This window comes from Natator depressus, chromosome 19, assembly GCF_965152275.1.
Source record: "Natator depressus isolate rNatDep1 chromosome 19, rNatDep2.hap1, whole genome shotgun sequence".
NCBI classification, from domain to species: Eukaryota; Metazoa; Chordata; order Testudines; family Cheloniidae; genus Natator; species Natator depressus.
The window spans coordinates 11530363-11554396 of NC_134252.1; the positions used below are offsets into that span (position 1 = coordinate 11530363).

The 24034-nt window shown below is 49.4% G+C and overlaps 1 long non-coding RNA gene across 1 annotated transcript; it reads right to left on the minus strand.

The window, feature by feature from the left end:
- Nucleotides 1–17594: 17594 nt before the first annotated feature.
- On the minus strand, nt 17595–19448 carry LOC141974610 (uncharacterized). The gene is made up of 3 exons (XR_012635781.1): nt 19375–19448; nt 19069–19175; nt 17595–17752 (listed from the first exon to the last, which is right to left on the minus strand). It is a non-coding gene; the product is annotated as an uncharacterized LOC141974610 (long non-coding RNA).
- Nucleotides 19449–24034: the final 4586 nt, after the last annotated feature.

Genomic DNA, 24034 nt, shown 5'->3' on the forward strand with positions numbered 1-24034 from the left:
GCACCTTAGAGACTAACAAATTTATTTGAGCATATGCTTTCGTGGGCTAAAACCCACTTCATCGGATGCATGCAGTGGAAAATACAGTAGGAAGATATATATATACACACAGAAAACATGAAAAGATGGGTGTTGCCATACCCACTATAACGAGAGTGATCAGCTAAGGTGAGCTATTATCAGCAGGAGAAAAAAAACCCTTTTGTAGTGAGTGACAGGGTCAGGCCAGATGGCTACAGGAGAGTGGTCGAAGGTAGATACATTAGCTCCAGGTTAAGCAGGTCCCTTTTCCCTGGGTAAGATAACAGGGACTATTCCAGAACACTCAGGAACTTTCTACAACTAATTAAGGCAGGCAGGCTAATTAGGACACCTGTAGCCAATTGGGAAGCTGCTAGAATTAATTAAGGCTAATCAGGACACCTGGTTTAAAAAGGCTGTCACTCCAGTTAGTGAGGTGCACGTAAGGAGCTGGGAGTTAGAGGACATGCTGCTGGAGGACTGAGGAGTACAAGCGTTAACAGACACCAGGAGGAAGGTCCTGTGGTGAGGACAAAGAAGGTGTTGGGAGGAGGCCATGGGAAAGTAGCCCAGGGAATTGTAGCTGTCGTGCAGCTGTTCCAGGAGGCACTCTAGACAGCTGCGTTCCACAGGGCCCTGGGCCGGAACCCGGAGTAGAGGGCGGACCCAGGTTCCCCCCAAACCTCCCAACTCCGGACCCAACATGACGCATCTTTCCTTCATCTTTCTCTTGTTCCTAAAGTAATTAAAGAGCCTCCTCTTATGTCCCTTACTCTGTGTAACTCAGTTTGTGTTGTAGCCTTTTGGATTTTGTCCCAACACACTTGTGCTGTTCTTTTGTACTTCTCCCAAGCAATTTGTCCATGTTTCCACTTTTTGTGGAGTTCCTTTCTGATTTTCAGGACATTAAAGAGCTCCTGATTGAAGAATAGTAAGAGGCCAATCCGCCTCTCTCTTTTCTTCGCACCGGGAGAGTCTGCAGTTGCGTCTTCTTGAGAAACTGCCACCTTGCCTGAACTATACTTTGCCTTAGATTTTCTTAGAGCCATGCATGGCCCCTGCAACATCAGTCAGTGAAATCTTTGGAGACACAAAAGGGGAAGGAGACAGCCTAAAAGGTGATGCCTCTTTCATGTCAGCTTTAACTTGCATGACTCTCCTTCGCTTCTAGGGAAATGGTCGGCTTTACATCAGCGTAAGGTTCTTGGAGTCTAAACACCACCTGCTTCCTGCAGATCTCCATTGAAACCAGCCCGTCTCCCAGTGGAGTTGATCCTAAGGGGACTGGCCACGTCCTTCCTCTTGTTCTTGTTTGTCAAGAGGAGCTGTCACCTACCCACTGCAGGAGAAACAAGCACTGGCTGTTATGTGCTAACATCAGGGCTCAGGAGATCAGTCGGGGCTGGCTTGGAGATGTCCAAGATTTAGAAAAGAGGACACTGGTTTGTTCCAAGAAAGAACAGGAGTACTTGTGGCACCTTAGAGACTATGCTCAATTAAATTTGTTAAGCTTTCGTGGGCTACAGCCCACTTCATCAGATGCATAGAATGGAATGCATAGAATGGAACATATAGTAAGAAGATATATATGCACATACAGAATGTATATATATCTTCTTACTATATGTTCCATTCTACGCATCTGATGAAGTGGGCTGTAGCCCACGAAGGCTTATGCTCAATTAAATTTGTTAGTCTCTAAGGTGCCACAAGTACTCCTGTTCTTTTTGCGGATACAGACTAACACGGTTGCTACTCTGAAACCTGGTTTGTTCAGTGGAGTTTGTGAAATTCTTTTGCTGGTTTCTACTTTTGTGTAACTTTTATGCCTATTGTGGAGATCCCTGGGGCCTAGGTCATAAGCAGGATTTGAACCCAGAACCCTTACATCTAAAAAGCCCAGGCCTCTACTGCCAGAGTTAAAAAAACTAAGTGTAAAAGCCTGGCTCCATTGAAGCCAAAACTCCCATTAGCTTCAATAGGGTCAGGATTTCCTCTTAAACCTGCTAGTGTGAAGCACCAGCAGACTCATAGACACAGTTATTGAGTTAACGAACAGAGAGCTCAATCTTCTTTCCGCCCCCCCACCCCTTACTAACTCAAATGTAACCTTCTGCTTCGGTGCTGGAGATGCGGTGTGCTAGGGTGACACCTATCTGCAGAATCGAGTACCAAAGAGACACCTGCACCTGCCTGCCACCTGGACTTCTTTCAGCTTTATCATAAAGAGACCCAGAAATAGCCAGGATGGAATGCCTCAATTCACCATGAGCATGACAACCAGGTGTGTACTCCTGGCTAGCTGTACACACGTGCATGCAGTCCTGTCTAGACCCACACTTGTGCTCCCCACACACACCCTAGCCATAGACATTGCAAGATATAGTAGACCACAAACACCAATAAAGAGTCTATACACCCTGTACACACACACAATTACGGCTTATGGTTTCTTCGCAGGACTACACGGTATCTGAATTTCCAGCCTTCAGCTCAATGCTGGCTTTGTCCGAGTGTCTGTCATGCTTATGCAGAGATCAAGGTCTGCAGGAGATCTATCTAATGGCCCGAGAATGAGAGCAAGCCGAAATAAAGACAGCGCGCACATGGTGGGCGGGTGTCTTTGTTTGCATCAGGCTGCAGCCACAATACGGCACCTGTCCGTGCAACAAGGAGGGGACACTTCTCTACGTCCACAGGTGCTGACCTTTGATTTTGAGGGTGGGTGCCCCACTACGGCTCCACCCCCTCCCGTGAGGCCCTGCCTGAGGCCCCACCTCCCACTCCACCTCTCCCTGACCCAGCTCCGCCCCCTCTCCCGAGACCCCCCCCCTTCCCTGAGCACCTCCCGCCCGCTGTTGCTCGCACCTTTCTTCCCCCTCCTGCCCTAAGGGCAGTGAGCAGGGGAAGGGGCAGAGGGGAGTGAGTGGCGGGGCTAGCCCTGCTCAACAGCTGATCAGTTCGCGCAGGGCCAGCTGTTAAACAGCCGATTGATAGCCAGCCCCAGTGCTGCCACAGCAGCCGCCCCAGCCAGCCCCATGGGTACTGAGCACCCCCTGATCCCTCACGGAGTCTGCACCTATGTCTACATTGAAAGATGGAGCACAGAAGACATAACCGATGCAAGTTCCATGCATTGCATTTAGCTAATCTGTCTGTTAGTCACCAGAGTGGGTGCCAGGGACCTCTCCTGACTTCTCTGTACATTCACCTGCACTTTAATGAGTACTTCAAGGGAAACATATTAGTTATTCACAGAGTGGAAAAGGCCTTTGCATACTTATTAGTGCTCCTTCGAGGGAACAGAGTTGCTGAAAGAGTGGGAGGTACAAAGGCACAGATCTCTGTTGAATGGCTCCAGCAAGCACTCCGTCAGCCCTCCGAGCTGAGGTGGTACCAGCCTGAGCTTGGAGGGAGGCTGGGCCCCTCCTGTAGGATCCTGGCCCGGATGAGTGTGCCTACATGACATCAGCATCCTTGCACACTCATGGGCTTAAACATGGGGTTTGGTAGTGTAACAACAACCGCTACGGGGTGTCAGCAGGGATTGAACCCCGGGAACTTCGGCCCCACAACACAGCCCTCTCTAATTTGTGCTAAAGGAATAACTCCATTAGCGAGTAGCAATAGTCGGCGCCTATCTTCGCTCACGCCCAGCCACCAGAGCAGTGGTTGGCTACCCTTGGCACGCGGCCCATCAGGGTAATCTGCTGGAGGGCTGAAAGACATTTTGTTTACGTTGACTGTCCGCAGGCACCCTCCCCCCGCGTAGCTCCCAGTGGCTGCTTCAGGACACAATCATTTTTTTAAAAGCCAAATCCTCAGCTGGTGTAGATGGACACAGCTCCATTGAAGCCAAGGCAGCTACACCGATTTACAGCAACTGATTATATTATCTAGATAAATATCAGGGGTCCCTATCCACACTGGTCAGAGAAACTGAGCTGGTACCCTGACAGCAGCAGGGCATGTACATTAGAGAGGGCCCTATATACCTGAGCCTCCCTAAGGTAACTGTGGGTGCTCTCATTAACCTTACCCCTCCTCTCTCTGGAAAGTCTCCATCTCATTACAGCCAATAGTTTGTACTATGTGCAAACTGTCCAACTGAATGCACCAGAGCTTCAGGGATGCCCACGGCACCGAACCCCTGGAGGTCTGGCTGACTTGCCAGCCTTGCAAAACTCAGCAGTGAGAGGTGAGCCAATGGCTACCGAAGTGATGCTGAGCCAAGCTAGCAAAAGCACTTATCATTACTGCCTACGAGGACCAAATTCACAGAGACCAACCGGACCAAGCAAATTCTTGTTGGGCCAGATCCTCGGCTGGTGTAAGTTAGCATAGCTCCACTGAAACCCATGCAGCTACACTGGTTTATATCAGCTGAGGATCTGGCCCAGTGAGCCCCATTCTCCTCTTACTTTAAACTCATTTTAACGCCATCATGGTCTGATTTTTCCTCTCTTGGGGCTGCACCATGGGAGTTTTGTTATTAACTGAGATGGGACCAGGATTAGGCTCTTACAGAAGTGTAAGTCCGGAGTAACTGAAGTCAGTGGCGTTACCCTGGTGTCAAATAAAGTGCGACATTAGAATCAGGCCCATTGACTTCAATGGGATTATTTCGGATTGACACTGGTGTCAGTGAACAGGGAATCAGGTTGAAAAGGTGAAACTGACTGGTCTAGTTTCACTGTCAAAGCGGAGCGAAGGGCGAACTTTAAACAAGCCACCACCAAGGGTGACAACTATCTTATAAACCAGATCTTCAGCTGGTGTAAATCAGCACATCTCCCTTGGAGTCAATGGTACTTTGCTGACTTACAGCATGTCAGGATCAGGTGGGCTGTGTTTACATGCTCTAGCATCACATACCAGACATTCATTTAAATAGGTGCCCAGGGTATAGCAAAATATACATCAGCCTTGGTAATCATGACACTTTTGTTTTCATACAACACATGGGACAAACTTCTGCTCCAAATGAGGTGGATTTAAATCCAGAGTGACTCCTCTGACTTCAGGGGAGTTACACAAATGCATTTGAAGTAATAGAGAAGAATCTGACCCATTAAATTCATCCATAGTTGAATATATACAGAGTAGGTGAAATTTACTCTGTGCTTTTACCCCAACCCATCACCTTCTATGCATCACTTAAATCTCACTCCAGGATTATTTTTGAGAGTTGCCCTAAATGGTCCAGTGGTCTTTTGCTGGCCCTCTGTCACCTAATAAGATCTGGGAAACACACACTGACACAGATCAAAGGTATTTAGGCTCCTAACTTCCACTGAAATCAATGGGCATTAGGAACCCAAGTCCCCTTGTGGATACAGACCTTTGTTTGAACTCAACACTCCTCTGTTGAATTTATTAGCCTTTCTTTAATGTGCTGAATGTTTCTCCGGCAGTCACAGAAAAGGGTCGGCTCCCTCAGGGGATGACAAAGAGTCCTAATAATTAGGACAAACAATCATTATTACTAGCAGAGCCTAGGAACCACAGTCATGGACCAGGAGCCCACTGTGCTGTGCAGGCAGCACAGAGCAAAAAGTTGGCCCCTGCCCCAAAGAGCTTACAATGTCCATTAAGCGAGTAGAGGTTCTCAAGCTCTGACCTACTGAGTCCTTCAGGGTGCGGCACTGAATGAAATACTCGGAAAACCAAACAGTGGGGAGGGAAGTTGGAGGGTGGGGGTGTCCAGACCTGGAGAGGATCTCCCTCTTGAGAAGTGGTTGGCCGGAGTTCCAATTGCTGTATCTGGCCTACAGTTAACACTGCCTTGCATTTTTCTAGCACCTTTCCTCCCAAAAATAGATCCCAGCTTTCTTTGGCATTTTGAACCCACCTGTTTCCAGTGTCCATCATCCACTCAGATTTGGGGGACAGGGTCAGCCTTTTGTCTTTGGGCTGGTGGGCACCTTCACCCTCCTGAGACTCATCCAAGGGATGTTCTCATCTCCAAGGCCACCTGATCCTACTGACCACCCTCTTCCCCCCGCAGATGTCTGTTCCCATCTCTCGGGCTGCCCCTGCCTTTCGCTCACCACGCTATAACCGGCCTATGTAGGCAGTTCTCCTGTGCGCACGCACACAATATTTAGTGCCTGATCCAAGGCTCACTGAAGTCAGCAGAGACTCCTGTTGACTTCCATCAGCATGGGATGGAGCCCCTCGTGCCCACTTCAAGCACTAATATCTCCGTTCTAGAATCAGTCTAGTACCTAATGCACTGGACTGGACGAATTGTGTTCTAGTCCTGGCTCTGCCACTCACCTGCTATGCAGCCTTGGGTATGTCACTTTCTTTCTCTGAGCCTCTGTTTAACCTCCTACCCCTCTTCTCTATTTAAACTGTCAGGGCTTCAGAGCAGGAACGGTCTTCCACCGTGGGCGTGTCGACACTGCAGTTGTGCTGGGTGTGTGATTGCAGCACGAGCTAGCTCAGGTATGCCTGCTTTAATCTAGCTAACCCAGGCATGGACAGCCCAGCAGGGCAGGCGGGACAAGCCTGCCCGGTACTTACTTGGGTGGCTAAACCCATACTGAAGTCCGTGCTCCTGGGGCTTCACTGCTGTTGGTACTCGAGCTAGCTAAACTAAAGCTAGCTTGGGTGTGTCTACACTGCAACTTGCAACAGCTGTCCGTCTCCTGCCTCAACAGGGCCCTGATCCTGGTTGCAGCTGTCACGGAGCGCACAGGCTCGGTGCCCTACTGGAACCTCTCCGAATGGAGTTCAGACAGGACCCTCGTGCAGTGTGACAACCCCCCCAGGGCACACTCTCCCTAGGGCAAGCCTCCTTGGGTCTGACCTTGAGCGTTCAGCACCCCTGTTTACACCATGAGTGCCCCACAGTGAGTCCGCCTGAATGGGACACCTGAGGCAGGAGCGCTGGAACAATTTTTATAGTGGGGGTGCTGAAAGCTATTGAAGCAAACTGCAAACCCTGTATATCATGGAGACCACTTCAAGCCAGGGAGTTCTGCAGCACCCCCTGCACCTCTAATTCCAGCACCTATGCTGTCCCCAAAGGGCCCTGCACCCCAACTTCGCAGTCAGCAGTGACTCTCGGCCAGCAACGTAGAACAGAAGGGTTTAGTAATCGTCTGCAACACAGTGTAGAATAGACCTTGCTAGCACAGAAAGTAGGGAAACTCAGCAAAGTCCATCTTGGGGGGATCCAGAGCCCAGAGCTCTCCCCGAGTCCCAAAACAGGAGACTGACTTGCTTTCTGTGCTGCCCACCCTCAGTCACGCCCAGTTGCCCCTCATCCGTCCTTTGTCTCTTTCCCAGGCAAAGAAATCACTTGGCCTCCAGCTCTGCCTTTGTTCTCCAACACCTCTTGGAGAGGTGCAGAGAATGGATTCCCGACAACAATTGCCAGGATACAGAGTGTCAGCCATTGTCTGTGCCCAGGCAGCCAGACGGCAGTCACACCTGCCCTCTAGGGCAGTGGTCCCCAACCTTTCTGTGGTAATAGCATATTCCTATTCCCAGAAGACTGTGGCGGGCGCCAGATACCCCGCTGCCGAAATGCCGCCTAGAAACGGCAACGTGGTGTCCTGCAGGCGCACACAACTGCCCCGGTGGGCACCACTGCACCCGCAGGCACAGCGTTGGGGACCCCTGCTCTAGGGGGTCTCTGCAACGATCTCACATCATTGTCCCACCACCTAGATACTTGAGTAAACACATGGGGAAACTGAGGCACACACACTATTCAGACAAAACATTAAGAACATTCCCACTTTGTCTCAGGGGCCTCTAAGCACTCCTGCAATATAAATAACACATAGGTTCCTCTAAAGCACCCATCACCATGGTATCTGAGCACCATATTTTCCAGAGCAGTGGCTGAAGCTTCAGGTCTCTATTAAATAAATCCCAGCTTGGGTATGGCAAGATAATAGAATAGATAATGGAAAGCAAATCTACGGGATGAAACTTGAGGCCCAAATCCTGAAACACGCTGAATTGAAATTTACCGCCCATACCTGACAAGTCCCTAAAACAAATCTCCCATGGAGGATAATCATTTCCATGAATGTGTTATTTCAGCGTCTGAGTTAAGGACCATGATAAAGTTTAATGGTTAATTTAGGGAGGATTTTTTTTTTTAATAATTATGAGGCTCTGAATACCAGATCATGAAATTTATACCTGAGTATTTCATCCACATGGTGAGGCTCCAGGCAAATTCAGAATGACTGCAGCTTGGTGAGTAAGGTACAGTATGATAACAAAGAACTGTATATCCCTGCTCCTGGCCTCTTCTTTATGCTTGGAAAACCAGCACCATGTAGGCGATGTCCTTGATTTCTCCACATCATCCATCCAGTAGCACAGTTAATGTGTATTTAATGCAAACTGTGTCTATTATTCTCTGCGCTAGGTGCAAGGAGGGGCTCAGAAACAGCTGCAGAGAATTTCACACAAGGAAACAATACTCGGAGGTGCAGATTCAGGTTTTAACATCAGCTGCAGCTTTTAGTGCTGTCGCAGTAACAGAAAATGCATCGAATTTGAAATGGCTCCTCAGTGCGTGTGTGAGAATCTGTCACATGTAGGCCATGGGGTGTTTTGTAAGCATAAAGGGGTTAAACTAATGTAACAATAAAGCATCCAGCTTGAGCATTTATTTGCTGCAAAAAACTTTTTTGCTTTTGTTTAAAATCTAACAGAAAAAAAGACATGCCTAGAAAGTCCAATGTGGCTGATATTTTCTGTCATTTCCCCCCCCCCCCCGCCCCGCCCAATCTGTCCACTGATCTTTGCTTTAAACACAACCAGGATTGGAACAGCTGGGAATGCTGCAGATCTGGACACCTCTCGCCACGGCAGTCAGCCTCTACACCAGGGGATCTCAAACTTTATTGCACTGCGACACCCTTCTGACAACAAAAGTTACAACATGAGCCCAGGAGGGGGGCCCCCAAGCCTGAGCCCGCCCGAGCCCCACTGCGCCCGAGGGCTTGAGCCCCAGCCAGGGAGCCTGCAACCTAAGCCCTGATGCCCAGTGCTGAAGCCCTCATGCTTCAGGTTCGGCTGTGGGGTCAGGCTTCATCCCTGGGCCCCAGCAATTCTAAACCAGTCCTGGCGACCCCATTAAAATGGAGTCCCAAGCCCAGTCTGAGAACCGCTGCTCTCCTCTGAAGCACTCCAGCAGGGCAGCTGCACCAGTTTAAGTGTAGATATCACTTTTAGGAGCTCTTTTTCTGGCTCAGGGCTCAGGTATGTTGGTTGGTGTGGTCCAGGGAGGTACAGTTTGGTCGTTGGTAGATTCTCCAGCGCTGCTAGTTCGGTACCTTTCACCAGAATTCAATTTGCTCCGTTTCTGGTGGGGTAGGGGACACGATGGAAAGGTACAGAAAGTTCAGGGTACAAGTCAGCCAGTGCACATTGTTGTACCAATAAATTAAAAACCAGCAGGATCTTATTAAAGGGAAAAAGGCAAAATACCACATTTATTGTGAATACAGAAAGAATCATAGTGAGCAGTTAGTTACAGCTGTAACATTCCATTCAATCTCATCTTTATTCACTCATTCATTCATACAAACACACACACACACACACACACAGGTTCTGCAAGGTTGTTATCATAGTAAGCAGTTAGTTATAGCTATAACATTCCATTCAATCTCATATTTATTCACACATTCACACACACACACACACACACACACAGAGGTTCCGCAAGGTTGTCATCATAGTTACCAGCCTTAGAGTTGCTCATGCCAAGCCACTGGCCAGGTGGCCTGGACATGAGGAGGGAGCAGGGCCTTGTCAGATGCTCATCTGATGCTCCTGGAAGTTGGTTTGCAGAATCAGACCCCAAAGTTCTCACTTTTTAGAGTCTCTTTTTATAGGAATTTCTTCCTAGGCCAGTCTGTGGGAATTGCTTCATCATGCTGTTGCTGAATCAATCAGCAGATGGCACATTCCTGACGGCTCCGTGCTGCTAGATGTTATCTTGTTCTTTGGTTCTCCCATTCTTGAGGCTGTTGGGTGGATTCCAGTCTGCCCTCCGGGGGTCCTCTGGTTATTTCCACTTGACGCCTTCTTCAGCCGATGGACACTGGATTCTTAGGCTGGCACCTCCCTGATCATTCAGTTATTATCCACACCAAGCATCCATCCACATACATCCTCTATCTCTATTTTAATCACAGTTGTTAATACAACAAAAGGGCGGGGAGTCTCTGGGTGCTGTGTCTGTTGTTAGAGTATTGCTTTGAGTCTCTGTGAATTGCTTTGAGAACAGACTCTGTCTTAGAATGTACTAACGCAATTAGCAGCTTGCAAGTTTCACACATAGAGGGAGAGAAACAGTACCAAAACCCAAGAGACCTCTTAATTAGTAATACCCTGGAATTTAAACTATGGGGAATCAAACTCATTTGTGATTTTAATACAGAACTTCTTTAATATGATCCAACAACATGAACAAACAATGCAGCCAGTCATGGTTTCCCAGGAATTCAGTTGCTTTGCAATAGATGCTGGAGAGTTTCAACAGGCCCAGGAACCAAGCCTCAGGGCTGGCTCATCCTCTGTGCCTTACAGGAGGAATTGAGAGAGGCAGGCAAATAAATAAATACCCCCTACTGTCCCCCCAGGCCTGGCCAGTTGGTTGATGCTATTTCCCTTGGCTTTTACTTTAGCAAAGCTTTTGACATGGTCTCCCACAGTATTCTTGCCAGCAAGTTAAAGAAGTATGGGCTGGATGAATGGACTATAAAGTGGTGTGACAAAGTTCCTGCTCTACCTTGGTGGGTCTTACGCTTATTGGCGGATTTGCTCGCCTTGGAGCTTCACGGCAGCCCTCAGCTTGGCCGTTTTTCTGAATTCATAGTCCAGATCGACTCCTCCTGTGTCTGACCAGGAGTTGGGAGGTTTGGGGGGAACCCAGGCCTGCCCTCTATCCTGGGTTCCAGCCTAGGGCCCTGTGGACTGCAGCTGTCTAGAGTGCCTCCTGGAACAGCTGAGCGACAGCTACAACTCCCTGGGCTACTTCCCCATGGCCTCCTCCCAACACCTTCTTTATCCTCACTACAGGGCCTTCCTCCTGGTGTCTGATAATGCTTGTACTCCTCAGTCCTCCAACAGTCCGCGTTCTCACTCTCAGCTCCTAGTGCCTCTTGCTCCCAGCTCCTCACACGCACACCACAAACTGAAGTGAGCTCCTTTTTAAAACCCAGGTGCCCTGATTAGCCTGCCTGAATTGATTCTAGCAGCTTCTTGATTGGCTGCAGGTGTTCTAATCAGCCTGTCTTAATTGTCTCCAGAAGGTTCCTGATTGTTCTGGAACCTTCCCTGTTGGGAAACGGGACCGTCCCTATCTTGCTCCTTAGCTATCTGCTTTCTATTCTTTCCTAAAGCCCCCTGGCCTGGATTTTTCTTACTTTTGGACCCTGCCTTAGTTTTCCCCCCCGACCGGGCCAGACGCTTTTTTGCTTTGGTTTGATTTTTTGTTGCTTTTTTTTTCTTGCCGTTTACGTGCTGGTCAGCCTTCAGCTTGCCGCCAGCACCACCACCCCTCGCCTGCTCTCGGGCGCAGCTATTTGCCTCAGCTGAACTCCCCGGAGGAGGGGGGTTCATCCGCAAACTTGCTGAGGGTGCAATCCATACCATCCTCCAGATCATTAATGAAGATATTGAACAAAACCGGCCCCAGGACCGACCCTTGGGGCACTACGCTAGATACCGGCTGCCAACTAGACATGGAGCCATTGATCTCTACCCGTTGAGCCCGACAATCTAGCCAACTTTCTACCCACCTTGTAGTGCATCCATTCAGCCCATACTTCTTTAACTTGCTGACAAGAATACTATGGGAGACCGTGTAAAAAGCTTTGCTAAAGTCGAGGAATAACACGTCCACTGCTTTCCCTTCATCCACAGAACTAGTTATCTCATCATAGAAGGCAATTAGAGGATGACAGAACAAGGAGTAATGGTCTCAAGTTGCAGCAGGGGAGGTTTAGGTTGGATATTAGGAAAAACTTTTTCACTAGGAGGGTGGTGAAGCACTGGAATTACCTAGGGAGGTGGTGGAATCTCCTTCCTTAAAAGTTTTTAAGGTCAGGCTTGACAAAGCCCTGGCTGGGATGATTTAGTTGGGGATTGGTCCTGCTTGAGCAGGGAGTTGGACTAGATGACCTCCTGAGGTCCCTTCCAACCCTCATATTCTATGATTCTATGATTCCTTCCCCAGGACCGTCGGAAAGGACAAGTGGGGTGGGGGAAAGAGGCAGCAACCGAGTGGTCAAGGGGAATTGAGTTGCCATGGAAACTGCTGAAGCCTGAGAGTCATTTTGCTGGGAATGCGGGGGAGAAGGACAGCCCGGTGTCGAAGCAGAGAGGCTGGGAGCACTTTGAAGCATGTTGAGAGATGCTGGCCAAGGAACGATGGATACCTGGATGATCATGCACACCTACACTGAGCTACCTGGTGTTCGCTAATAACCCTTGAACTCGCCCTTCAGCCCCAAATCACAGACCTTTCCTGCTGCAGGACTAAGGCCCAGGTCCTCCAAAGGTATTTAGGCACCTAACTCCCATTGTAAGTGGTGGGAGTTAGGCACCTTAAGAGCGTTGAGGAGCTGGGCATACGCCCTCTTAGCAGTACCAGGTGGCTCTTCTCTGTGGACCAGCTGCAAAGGGGGATGCGTTACACACATCACAAGCACGTTACCCTTAGTGAAGCAGAGCTGGGGAGAAAGAGGGGATCTGAAAGTGCCCCTGCAAGAGAGAGCTCCCAAAGGAGCTGCGAAATCACCCCTTACCAGTATCTGTGCTTTTCACCCAGCGAGGACCATAGAGCTGGAGAAGGGCAAAAAGCCGGGGTGGTTGTGGATCTTCTAATGGAGCTTCACAGCACTGCAGGGGGAGGGGTGTTGGGTTTCACTCTCAGCTTAGCTAAAGTTTGGGGGAAGGAGGCTGGGAATGTGGTGCTCTGAGCCCATCTCTATGTACCTGTACTGGGAATTCAGTGAGCAGCTCCACTGAGTTTGTAGGACTTTCCGTAACATTCACACCTAATTACAGCAAGGAGACCATTTGGGGCTGGTTAATTACTCGTGGCAAATCGATCCTGCACCTCCCGTCTTCTTCCTAAGGGGAGTTTTGTATCTCTGCGACCTTTTGCTTTTGCGCGTTTTGGATGTTTCGCTTTTAAGGTCTGGCCTCCTTCCCTTCTGCAGCTTAGAGCTGAAGAATTCAGAGACTCACCTAAGAGCTGAGTGAACTGGTGCATTAATTCAAGGGACCGACTCCCATGTCCTCTGTTCCCGTGCTTCAGGCGGGAATAAAAGAGAGGGATTAAGGTGGTTCTAAGCCTTTTTGGCACATCCTGTATTATGGGACCACGCACGAGCCTTCCTGACCTTTAGTGTAAGTTAGAGCAGCAACAGGGCTGCTCTAACTTATGTTTTGCTTCCCAGGGCCCTGCTGGAAGCAGAGAACAGCCAACATACAGTGCACACTCCAGCAATACCTTCCATGCTGGGGAACGGGAGCAGATCCAGTGTACAGCCAGCAGGAGGTAACTTCAGAGGGTCATTTCTACCCCTTCTAAGGCACTTTAATGCTACCAAAATAACATAAAAAACACTGTGGTACAACTGAGAATCACCCCCACCACTTCCCGAAATCGCACCTGTCCCTCTTAACGTTCAGGCTCAAGCGCTGTGTTCTTCATAGAGAAGATATGGAAGCAGGCTGAATAGCGCTATCCTACATTCCTCTCATCCAGAAGGATCCCAAAGCATTTTAGACTGTTTAACTTTTCACTGGAATTGCTTCACCCATCTGCCACTGAAATGCAGCCACATCTGGGGCAGAGTGGGATGGTTGTTTAACAACATGCAGCAACCCCACACAAGAGTTTAAGGCAGGACGCGGAGAATATTTAGAGCAGGCAGAATGTCCCTAGGCTTTGGCTTAGACTCTGGGGCCCAGATTTTCAGAAGTGCTGATTACCCACAGCTCCCACTGAGTTCAACTGGCCGAGAAGATCAGCAGCACCTCTGGGCTGACACTTGTAGGAATAGCCCTGAGACCAAACCTTCATATCCTATCCAAAAGATGGCACCTGCCGCAACATAGCCATCCTCCCATGCCTCAGTACGGAGGTCTGGCTATACAGTCTGGCCATATTTTTTTGGTGTGAGAAGAAAGAAAAAGAAAGATGCACCTAACAGACATATTTCGAAAAGACTGAACGTCCCAGACTTAGATTTAAGCACGCATTCTTGTCATGATGAAATACATATTCACATCCATTTCGGCTCCAAAATGGGATTCCACAGAAAGGTTTCCAAGCAATCAGCCTGCAAAGCGTGTACCCGTTCAGATTTAAATGTCAAAAGGATGGAGTGGAGCCAATGATCAACTTTTAACTGGGAGGAATCCCAGCACTCCAGGAGGATTTTTTATGGTAGCTGTGATCAAAGATTGTCTAGGAAGGTTTTTTGTGCTGGTGCATTTTTATTTACTGATTCGGCAATGCTTGTTGCTTTCAACAGCGATCCAGCCATTCAGCATACATTTTTTGTTTATGTGATCTCATTATTTACATAGCTATATATCAATCTAGAAGTCGCCAGAGTGGATTTGAGCAGGGGATTCATAGATCGCAGGACCAGAAAGGACCATTCTGAACATCTGGTCTGACTTCCTGTACAATACAGGCCACAGGACTGCCCGGAATTAATTCCTGTTTGTTTTCCTAAAATCTGCTCTCGTTCAATCATTAATTTACAGACTGCCAGTGATGGAGAACACAGCAATTAAAGATCCCATACTTTGGCTCCTAAAACTGCTGCTGGCTTTGAACCTCTGACCGCCAACATCTAAAGGTGGGAATATTCCTCTAAGCCATCAGAGATGACTAGGGCAAGTATTACGTGTGTTCTGGTAACAGAGGTACCAGCAAAGATCTGAGCCTCTTTAAGCTAGATGCTGAACCAGCATATGGCAAGAGCTGCCCGAAGAGCTTACTGTCAGGACAGAAGAGGCTGACAAAGGGAGCGAGGGGACACAGATGAAGTCACACAGCAGCTCAGTGGCAAAGCCATGAATGGAACCCAACCCTCCTAAGTCCCAGTCTGCACCCTAGTTCTAGCTATCTAGTGCAGTAGCCCATCTCCAACGGTGGCCAGCCTCAGCTGCTTCTGAGAAAGGTGCACAATAAGTAGCAGCTATGGGATAACCACCTATCCACCAAGAAAGATCCCTCCTAGTGATGAGAGTTGGAATTCAACTTCTGCCTCGAAGCAGGAGGGTTTCGATCCCTTCCAATAAACTCTTGGGGTCTTTTTAATTCTTGCCCCAACAACTCTGCATAGTCTCCTCATCCATGGTTTTTGGTTCCTTGACAGTATCTTTTGGCAAGGAGTTCCCCAGGCTAACTGTGCCGTGTGCACAAAAATCTAATATTTCCCCCTCCAAAGAAAGTCAGTGTGAGAATGGGCCATGTACCAGGATAGGAACCACACTTCCCACTCTGGCTGATGTGACCAGCACAAATCAGAGTCCAAAAGGCCAGACCATGTCCCGATTGTCGCCTCTTTGTACCACTCAGCAGCCATTAAACTGCTAGATCGAGTTGTGTAAGGATGGGGCATTAGCTTACACACTTATAGGAAATAATGTCATGTATTGAATCAGCAGCAGCACCTACCATTCTGGGGTCTTGCAGCTCCCCAGGGGGTCCTAGCCAAGTAGACCCACTGAAGCAAATCCAGTGTGACCCTTGGGAAGTTCTTGCTGACAGACCCCTGTCTGATTGCTAGAGCCAGCAAGCTGCTGAAATGCAGCCTCCACTCTTATCTGGCCTTAAGCCAACGTCATCTCAGTACCGCAAAGTCCTGCTGGGATTGACTGGTGAGTCAGGGACTGTGGAACTGCAGGGGAGAACCCAGCTGGATTCACAAAGTGCATTACCCCGAGTCAGAACTAGGGGCTCTGACAGAGCTCATTGTGCTAGGCGCTGTACGTAAACATGATAAGAGACTGTCCCTGTCTTGAAGAGCTTAAAGGTGGCTGGCATGTCTAGACAAACAGTGGATGCATGGCAAGCCAGGGTGTAAATCTACCTCGCAATAGCCTGCCATGCACTAACTGGCTGCATGGACCCTGCTGCTGAACACTGAAAGCTCCCTCAGGCACAGATTCCATTTGAAATGGGAGTAGCTCCATGCACACTAGGAACTTAGGAGCAGAGCCCACACAGACACTTCGTGCACTGGAGATTTACAACTTGGCTTGTCACGCATCACCTGTTCATCTAGACAGCCCGGGAAAGGCAAGACAAGGAGAATAAGTTGCATTATGCCCTGTTTTGCAGGTGCTGAGAATCAAATCCTGATCTCTTGAGTTTTAGTCCGCAGCCTCAGCCAGCTGGCCACCCTTCCTCTGGCGGACGCAGCTTTCGTTATACATGGTGAAAACACTATACTGTTGTAAGCATCTTGCCTTTCTATGTGCACCTCACCTGATGTACTAGGGCTCCCTTCCACTGCCCTGCTGAACCAGGCCCTCAAGCTGGCTCCAGTGCACACAGCTAGGGCCACACCCAGCTGCAGGAAGGCTTCAGCTAAGGAATTGCCCAGCATGCAAGTGCTCACCCCCTCTGGATGTAAACCCCAAATTGTACTGTCTTGCGCTGCACAGCTACACTCCTGAAATTCACTCCCTCCCTCACTGTGGAGGAAGAAATGCACAGCGTTTTGCCCCCCAGTTACGACTTCCACAAACTGGTTTTAGAGAAAACAAAAACAGGTTTATTAGCTACAAAATATAAGATCTTAAGTGACTGTAAGGGATAACAAACAGATCAAAGCAGATTACTGCTTGTAACCAGTTTCTTTTGTATCTAAGCTTATATTGCGTTTTTGTTTTATTTGCTGGGTAATTTCTCACCCTACATGTTGTTTTAAGCAAATTGCAAGGTTCATGAAGGCAAGCTGCTCTTGCTTGCAGCTTAAAACACCAGGTATTTCTTTCACAGGCCAGGCACCGTTTCCAGCCTGGATTCAATCCTTCTCCCACCCCCATCCCCCATCTCAGTTTCTCAGATGTTCACAGCAGCCATCCCGGGCAGGGATTCAGTGAAGAAAGAACCTTGATTACCACACTTCCCTGCCTTAAATATGTTTTACACGAGGCAGGAACCCTTTGTTTTCCAGTGTGGTCCCCCCCCCCATGGAAAAAAACTGGTATTCTATCATGGAGTCCTGTACCAGGTGACATGATCACATGACCCTGCAGTGTCAAAGCAGCTGTGAGTTAAAAGCTGTTTGTCGCATCCCAGGAAGGTGGGAGATTAGCAGCTTGAAAGACCTGTTGTTTTTCACTAATGGTCAATTGATTTGTTCCCAGCTAGCCAGCCAAACTGATCGCATTTGGTCTGGTGAGCGTTCCCCAGGTGCAAACACTTTTGTAGTACAGATGTATAATCCATATTCCAAACTTTAGATACAAAAATGATACATGCATACAAAGAGGAGAATCATATTCAGTAAATCACAACCTATCCAATGATCTCACATGACCAATCTTGCATAAAACATCTAGTTATGTCATATTCATATCATAAGCAGATCTCTGAAGAATAAGGGGTGGATATCACAACCTCCCCTTCCTGATTCGTGCCTCAGCAGGTTGAAAAGGAGCCATGCTTTTGCTGAAATGCACGGTGAAATTAAAGCGTATCTCCTCCTCCCTGCCAAAAAGAATTCAGTGCATTCATTAAGGTTCATTCTCTAATTATACCAGCTTCCCCCAGGCACAGAGATAGAGCACAAGTGGTAACAGTTTGAAGAGACTTGTCTCATGAGAGGTGTGAGGGTCAACACTGCTCAGCCTGGCTTTGTGCCCTCTCAACTTCTGCCAATGAGATAACGCTTCTTATTTTAAAATTCAGAGCCGCTAGGAGATGCCAGGCTGAAAGCCCTGAATACCCAGTGCCTCTAATTATCCACAGGCCAGGAGCCAGCAGGGGACAAGCTTTCCCCACACGGCCCTGCCTCAACACTGATCCCCTTGAATGGGCTCTCTCCAGAACCAGTCAAACCAGGGTTTCTCTGCTGAGACGTCTCCAAGAAGAGAAGCAGCTAATGACAGTTACGATGGAGCTTTTGTTCCAGAAGGCAAAGGCTTCCCAGCACTACAGGCCTAGGGAGGATTAGAACCAGCAACCCCAGTGAGAGGTGCCTTATCCCCACTGGTCCTTAGCGGTATCATATTGTCATCTATGTGGTATTTCCAAGGCCAGGGCCTACAGCCCTTACTTAGGCAGAACAACTTCCACCTAGTTCAAAGACAACCTTTGTATTCGCTCCCCAAAATCTTGAAGGTGAAGTTAAGGTCATTGTGTAACTCACACCTTCTGGGTGTGGTGTTCTGTCCCATCTAGTGACACCGAGACCACTTAGAGAGATTAAATGAGTCTGCTCTAAAGCCTTAAGTTGGCTTTTAGCTCATGCAGTAGAGGCTCATGCACTAAGCTCCAGAGGTCCCAGGTTCGATCCCGCACGGCGTTACAATTGCACAGCCTATCCCCTTCCAGAATAGGGAGGTTCACAAGCCACAAACACCAATCTCAGGGGGGGAAAAGCAGGATCGGTTCAGCTGTGGGAAGGTCTCACACGCATAAAACACACAGTCCAGCCACTTCTCAGGCCCCATCTGCAACTGGACAGGCAAACCCAGGAGACACCCAGGAAATACAGTATCTGTTTGTAATGCCATCTGAACGGTGGTGCAGATACAGTGCTGCCTGACAATAAGTGGTTGTGGGGGGAGGTTAGGTGCAAGCCTTCCACTGAAACTAAATTTTTCACATATCTCCTTCTACTTGTATTGGAAGTTCACCGGGGAAGGGACCGTCCCTTTGTTGTGTGTCTGTATAGCACCTAGAGCAGTGCTTTTCAACCTGGGGGTCTGCACATGATGTCAGAGATTTCCACAGGGGTCCGCGCCTCCATTTGAAATTTTTTTAGGGGCCCACAAATGAAAAAAAGGTTGAAAGCCACTGACCCAGAGCACTGGGGTCCTGGTCCAGGACTGGCTGTCCAAGGCAGTGCCACAATGCAAACAAATAACTGAAGTGTGACGTTCCAGGTCTTCTTTCCTCAGTCCTCCTTCTAATAGAAAAGAAAATGGTTAAATTAAGAGTAGGAAAGAGGCAAGCGTTAGAATGATAATTAAAGGACAATTGTGACGGGAAAGGGATAAAACAGACAATCCAGGGATCATAGACTGGATTGAATTAAACCACCATGGATTTTCTCCCGTTTGCCTTCCGAAAGGGGTACCCAAATGTAAAAATCGAGTCCCACCAACCATGCGGTGTCATCTTGTGCATACGGCAGCTGCTTCCCCTGCAGGTCGAGCTGTGTTTCTGCATTGCCTCCGATGTTACAGCATCGCCACACTGCCTGGAGACTTCCAGCTGAAGAACAGCGGAGAAATCCAACCATCCCTTGCTGAGGCTGCACCGTTAAAGGATGTCTCCTGCCACACGGTTTAGATGCAGGGAGTGTAATGAGTTAGATCTCCTGGCCAACATCCGGCTAGCTGATCAGGGTAAAGGATGCCTCCCTCTGCATGCCAGAAGGGGGAAAGCAGGTGTGAGGAGAGTAGTGTTGGAGGAAGCCGGGAGATTTCAGTGAAAGGCTTTCATTTAACAGTTCCATCCACTGATTCGATGCCAGAGTCAAGCCTGGGCTATGCACAAAGCTGCACCAGCTAGCCAAAGGTGTGATTTTAAACTGATTTCCCTACCCCGGTGCTAGCTTGTGTGGGGACACTCATATTGGTTTAAGAGGGTCTTAAACTAGTTTAGCTGAAGTCGGTTTGTAGTGGAGGCCTGTGTGGTGTCAAGAAAGAAGGGCTTTTTAATTGTCCTTTAATGCAACATCCAAATAGAAAATCAATGGCGGTCTAAGGGGCACTGGATCGGGTCCTACCTGGACCTGGAGAGGAGTCCAGCACCATAGAATTTGACCCAAAACTTGAAAGTCAATTTAGCGCTTGTGAAGGACTGAAGCCCTTTATTCATCCACTAGCCAGCTAGGCACAGCCTGAGCAGCGCCTGTGTCAGCTCCCCCAGCAATACTGTGCCAACGTGCCCTAGAGACTCCAGTGAGGGGAAAGTTTGGTCTCCACAGCCCATTAAATCCCTGGCCAGTCGGCTGAAGTTGCCAATTGCAAAGGTGGATTTTGTGCTTTGCACACCTGTCCCACTGACTGAGACCCCTGATTATTTGCGTCACAGGAGCACCTCGAGGCCATGGCTGAGATCAGGAACCCATTGTGCTAGGCGCTGTACATATGCCTAGGAAAGGACAGTTCCTGCCCCAAAGTGCTCACAGTCCAAATAGACCAGTGACCTTCCCGAGCTCAGACAACACAAGTGGCAGAGCTGGGAATAGACCCCAGGTCTCCTGCCTCCCCATGCCTGGTCCTCTAACATGGCCAACAGGGGACAACGGCCCATCCCCGGAGGAGGGGACCTCACAGACCAATACAGCACCTGGCACAAGCAGGTCCTGGTCCATGGCTGAAGCTCCTGGTGCTATGGCAATACAAACAATCATAATTACCATGCCAGTTGGCCACTAACCCCAGGTGGTCAGTGTTAACCCTGCTGGAGGGTAATGGCCTCCAGGCAGAGAGGAGAGGCAGAAGAACGGTAGAGAATGCAGCTTAGCATTGCATCGCTTTAGGCACCAGGGAGGAAAGCCAGACCAAAGGAGCCTTATGACATACAGGAGATAAACAGCAGAGAGTCGGAGAATACTCTGACGTGGAAGGACACACAATCAGCAGCGACCCAGCCCAGCTCCCCGGGCTGTAGATGGCACAGCCAACCCCCGTCAGGAGCAAATGAGGCATACTGAAGTGTAAATGAAGTGTGAGGCTTTTCTTCCTGCTACCCAGTGTCTGGTTCAGGTCACACATGCCTGCTCATTTTTCATCCCAGGATGGGTTGCGTGACTGAGCTGTGACATGCGGGGCCCTGGGCAAGGGATGGGCTGTCCCATCAGAGGGTTGCTTGCCTCTCCTGCCCACCGCTTTGCATTTACGATCCTGCAGGGGGCACTGGATTATTTCTCCGCATCTCTCTGATGTACAGAGCAGGCATCCTAAAATGCCACTGGGCCCTTGTTCAATGGCAACTCACACCCCTCCATTGGCTGCCTCCTTCTGCGAAAGTCATTACAGCCGCCTGGCTGGGAGTTTGCCATCCTGGTAGAGGCCATAAGCATCTTTCCTCGCAGCCTCTCAAAGTATTGTACAAACGAGAACTAACCCTCCCAGCTCCCTGAAGAGGTGTTGCTATTCGAGCCCCACCACCCAGCCGCTATGGTTGGGTTTGGGTCTTGGCGGAAAACAACCGGACCCTCTTGGGTTTGGGTCAGCTCGCCTCCTCCTGCCTGGGAGGTCGGCGTGGGAGCAGCCGCGTGGTCCGCTCATGCCAGCCACTGCGCATGCTGCGGAGCGAGTGTGCCCAGCCCCTCACTCTGCAGCACACACACTGCAGTGGGGACAGCAGCCAGCAGGAGTAGGGCACGCAGCCGCCACACCAATCCAATAGGCGGGGGGGTTGGTGGCGCTGACTCAGGGTGGGGGAGGGTCTCAGACTTGGGTCTGGGTCAGGCTTAAAAGTTAGGCCCAAGCAGACCGCTAGTTACTATTCCTATTTTACAGATGGGGAAACTGAGGCAGGGAAATTCAGCAACTTGCCTAAGGGCACCAGGAGCCCATGGCAGCATTGAGGTTAAAATTGAATAATCTTGGACCAAATTTTCAAGCGGGACCAGTGACTTTGGCTGCCTCCCTTTTGGGGGCCTGAGTGGAGACACCTTGAAGGGGCCTAGGTTTCAGACGGCGCTTCCTGAAAAGCAAATCCTTTTCAGGGGTCTCAAGTTGGGCACCCATAAATTGAGGCACCCTACATCAGTCCAGGAATAGAAAAACATACAGGTTGATATTCCAGAGGCAGAGATGTGCCCTATCAACTGATAACCTGGGGGTGGTCATTGGATACAGCCAGGGACTCCTGCATAAACTCTGGTTTACGTCTGAGGACAGATAATATAAGGCTTCCAACTTAGCATGTCATTGGTCGAGTGTTGTGTCATTCTACCTGCCAGAGAGGTTAGTGGGTGGAGCTTCCCTGGATAAATCACCTTATCCAATTGTGAGTCATAATAACCTTCCCGGTAGCTAGGCTGAGCTCTTTGGGGCAGGAACAGTCTTTTACTACGTGTTTGTACTGCACCTAGCACAATGCGGGGCCTGATCTTGGTTGGTGCCTCTAGCTGCTGCCAGAATACAGCTATGACAAGGGCAGACAGGTGTGTTCCCAGTGAAACACGACCTCTCCAAACTGATTCGGATGCATCACCTCTGAAGACAGCAGGACTTGCTGCCAAAGATTTTAGGTGGCGCTCGTGCAGAGCGTACGGGCTCCTCAGGTCTATTTGACACTCCGTGGAGATGGTTCATTCGAGCTAATTAAGCACAGAAAGGGGCAGCATTAGCGAGAGGGGTTTTAGCTGAGGGCTGCACTCCTGGAGCACAGATGAAAAATTATAACTCAAGTGCTCACTTCCCTCAAAGTTCAAGAGAGCGCTCGCGTGCTGATTAGTGGGACTAAAGGACAAGTGCAACGTTTCCCCTCTCTGGCTTAATCAAGCCCGCAGCCAGCTAGGAAAGAGCCTCTGCTCTCAGACTGGAGTCTGCAAACATGGGAAGAGCCGAACGTCACCTTTGAAGCCAAGAGCTCTCTTGTATCAGCAGCTGCTCAGCTGGGGCTAGCGTGCAAAAAATTGACAGGAGGGGCCATTGTGCAGCTCCAGCTAACCACCTGCATCCAGGCCTACCTGACCCGCTGTGTCTAAGCGCAGGTGGGGAGTCCAAGCTGATGCCTACACAACAGCGCCCACACTGCTATTCCTAGCAGAAGTCTGTCTACCCGGGCTGGGAATCACACCTCCCGGCTGCAGTGTAGACAAAAGGAGCAGTGTCTCCGGGGTTGATGTCACGCACAAGCCAAGAGGAGGGGGAAACCAGATGCTGAGGAAACCAAAGGTTTGAAGGTGGATGATCAAGAAGAACAACGTCTGCACATGTTGGGACGAGGCGCAAACGGAAGCGAAGGACTCATCTGAATGGTTCTGCCTGGTTCGATAGATCTTTGCAGCATGGAGACAGTGAGAGATTTGGAGCCCTCCCTGTAGGGCCCCAAATACATGGTCACCCTATTTCCCTAAACTGAAAACCGGATGCTTTCCTGAGCGCCTGGCAAGCTTGGCTCTGCAGTGCTGGGGATGGGGATAGATCTGCACCACCCTTAGTGCCCGTTCCCAAGGAGAGGCAGAGCCAGATGTGCCTTACCCACCTGGCCACCTTGCCACACATCAGGGCTGCTGCTGGAAGCTCCCCTGGCTCCGATCCTGTGGATCTGGGACACCCTGCCCCCGCTGAGTTGCAGCTAAGTTTATTAATGGTTTATGTATCCTTGTGGACCAGGAATTAATATAATCATAGAATATCAGGGTTGGAAGGGACCTCAGGAGGTCATCTAGTTCTAGTCCAACCCTCTGCTCAAAGCAGGACCAACACCAACTAAATCATCCAATCTGTTCCTCCAAAGATTACTGCATCACACACTGTACGTGCAAATGAGGAGCCTCTCGAGGAGATATAAAAAGGCCGTCGCTGCCACACTTCACAGTTGGTCAAGTGGCGCTGATCTGCTATTTCAACATCGGTTTTCATGCTGAATCCTGACTCTGCTCCTGACCCACAGCGAGGCTTGGTCAACTCACTTCTCTCTGTGCCTCTGTTTCCCCTCCCACCCAGGGTTTACTCAGCAGGCAGGGATGGTCTTCTACTAGGTGTTTATCCCTAGCACAATGAGGCTACCTGGGTTGGGATCTCTAGACTGCCAGAATATAAATGATAAATCTTAATAAGTACTTACCATCCACTC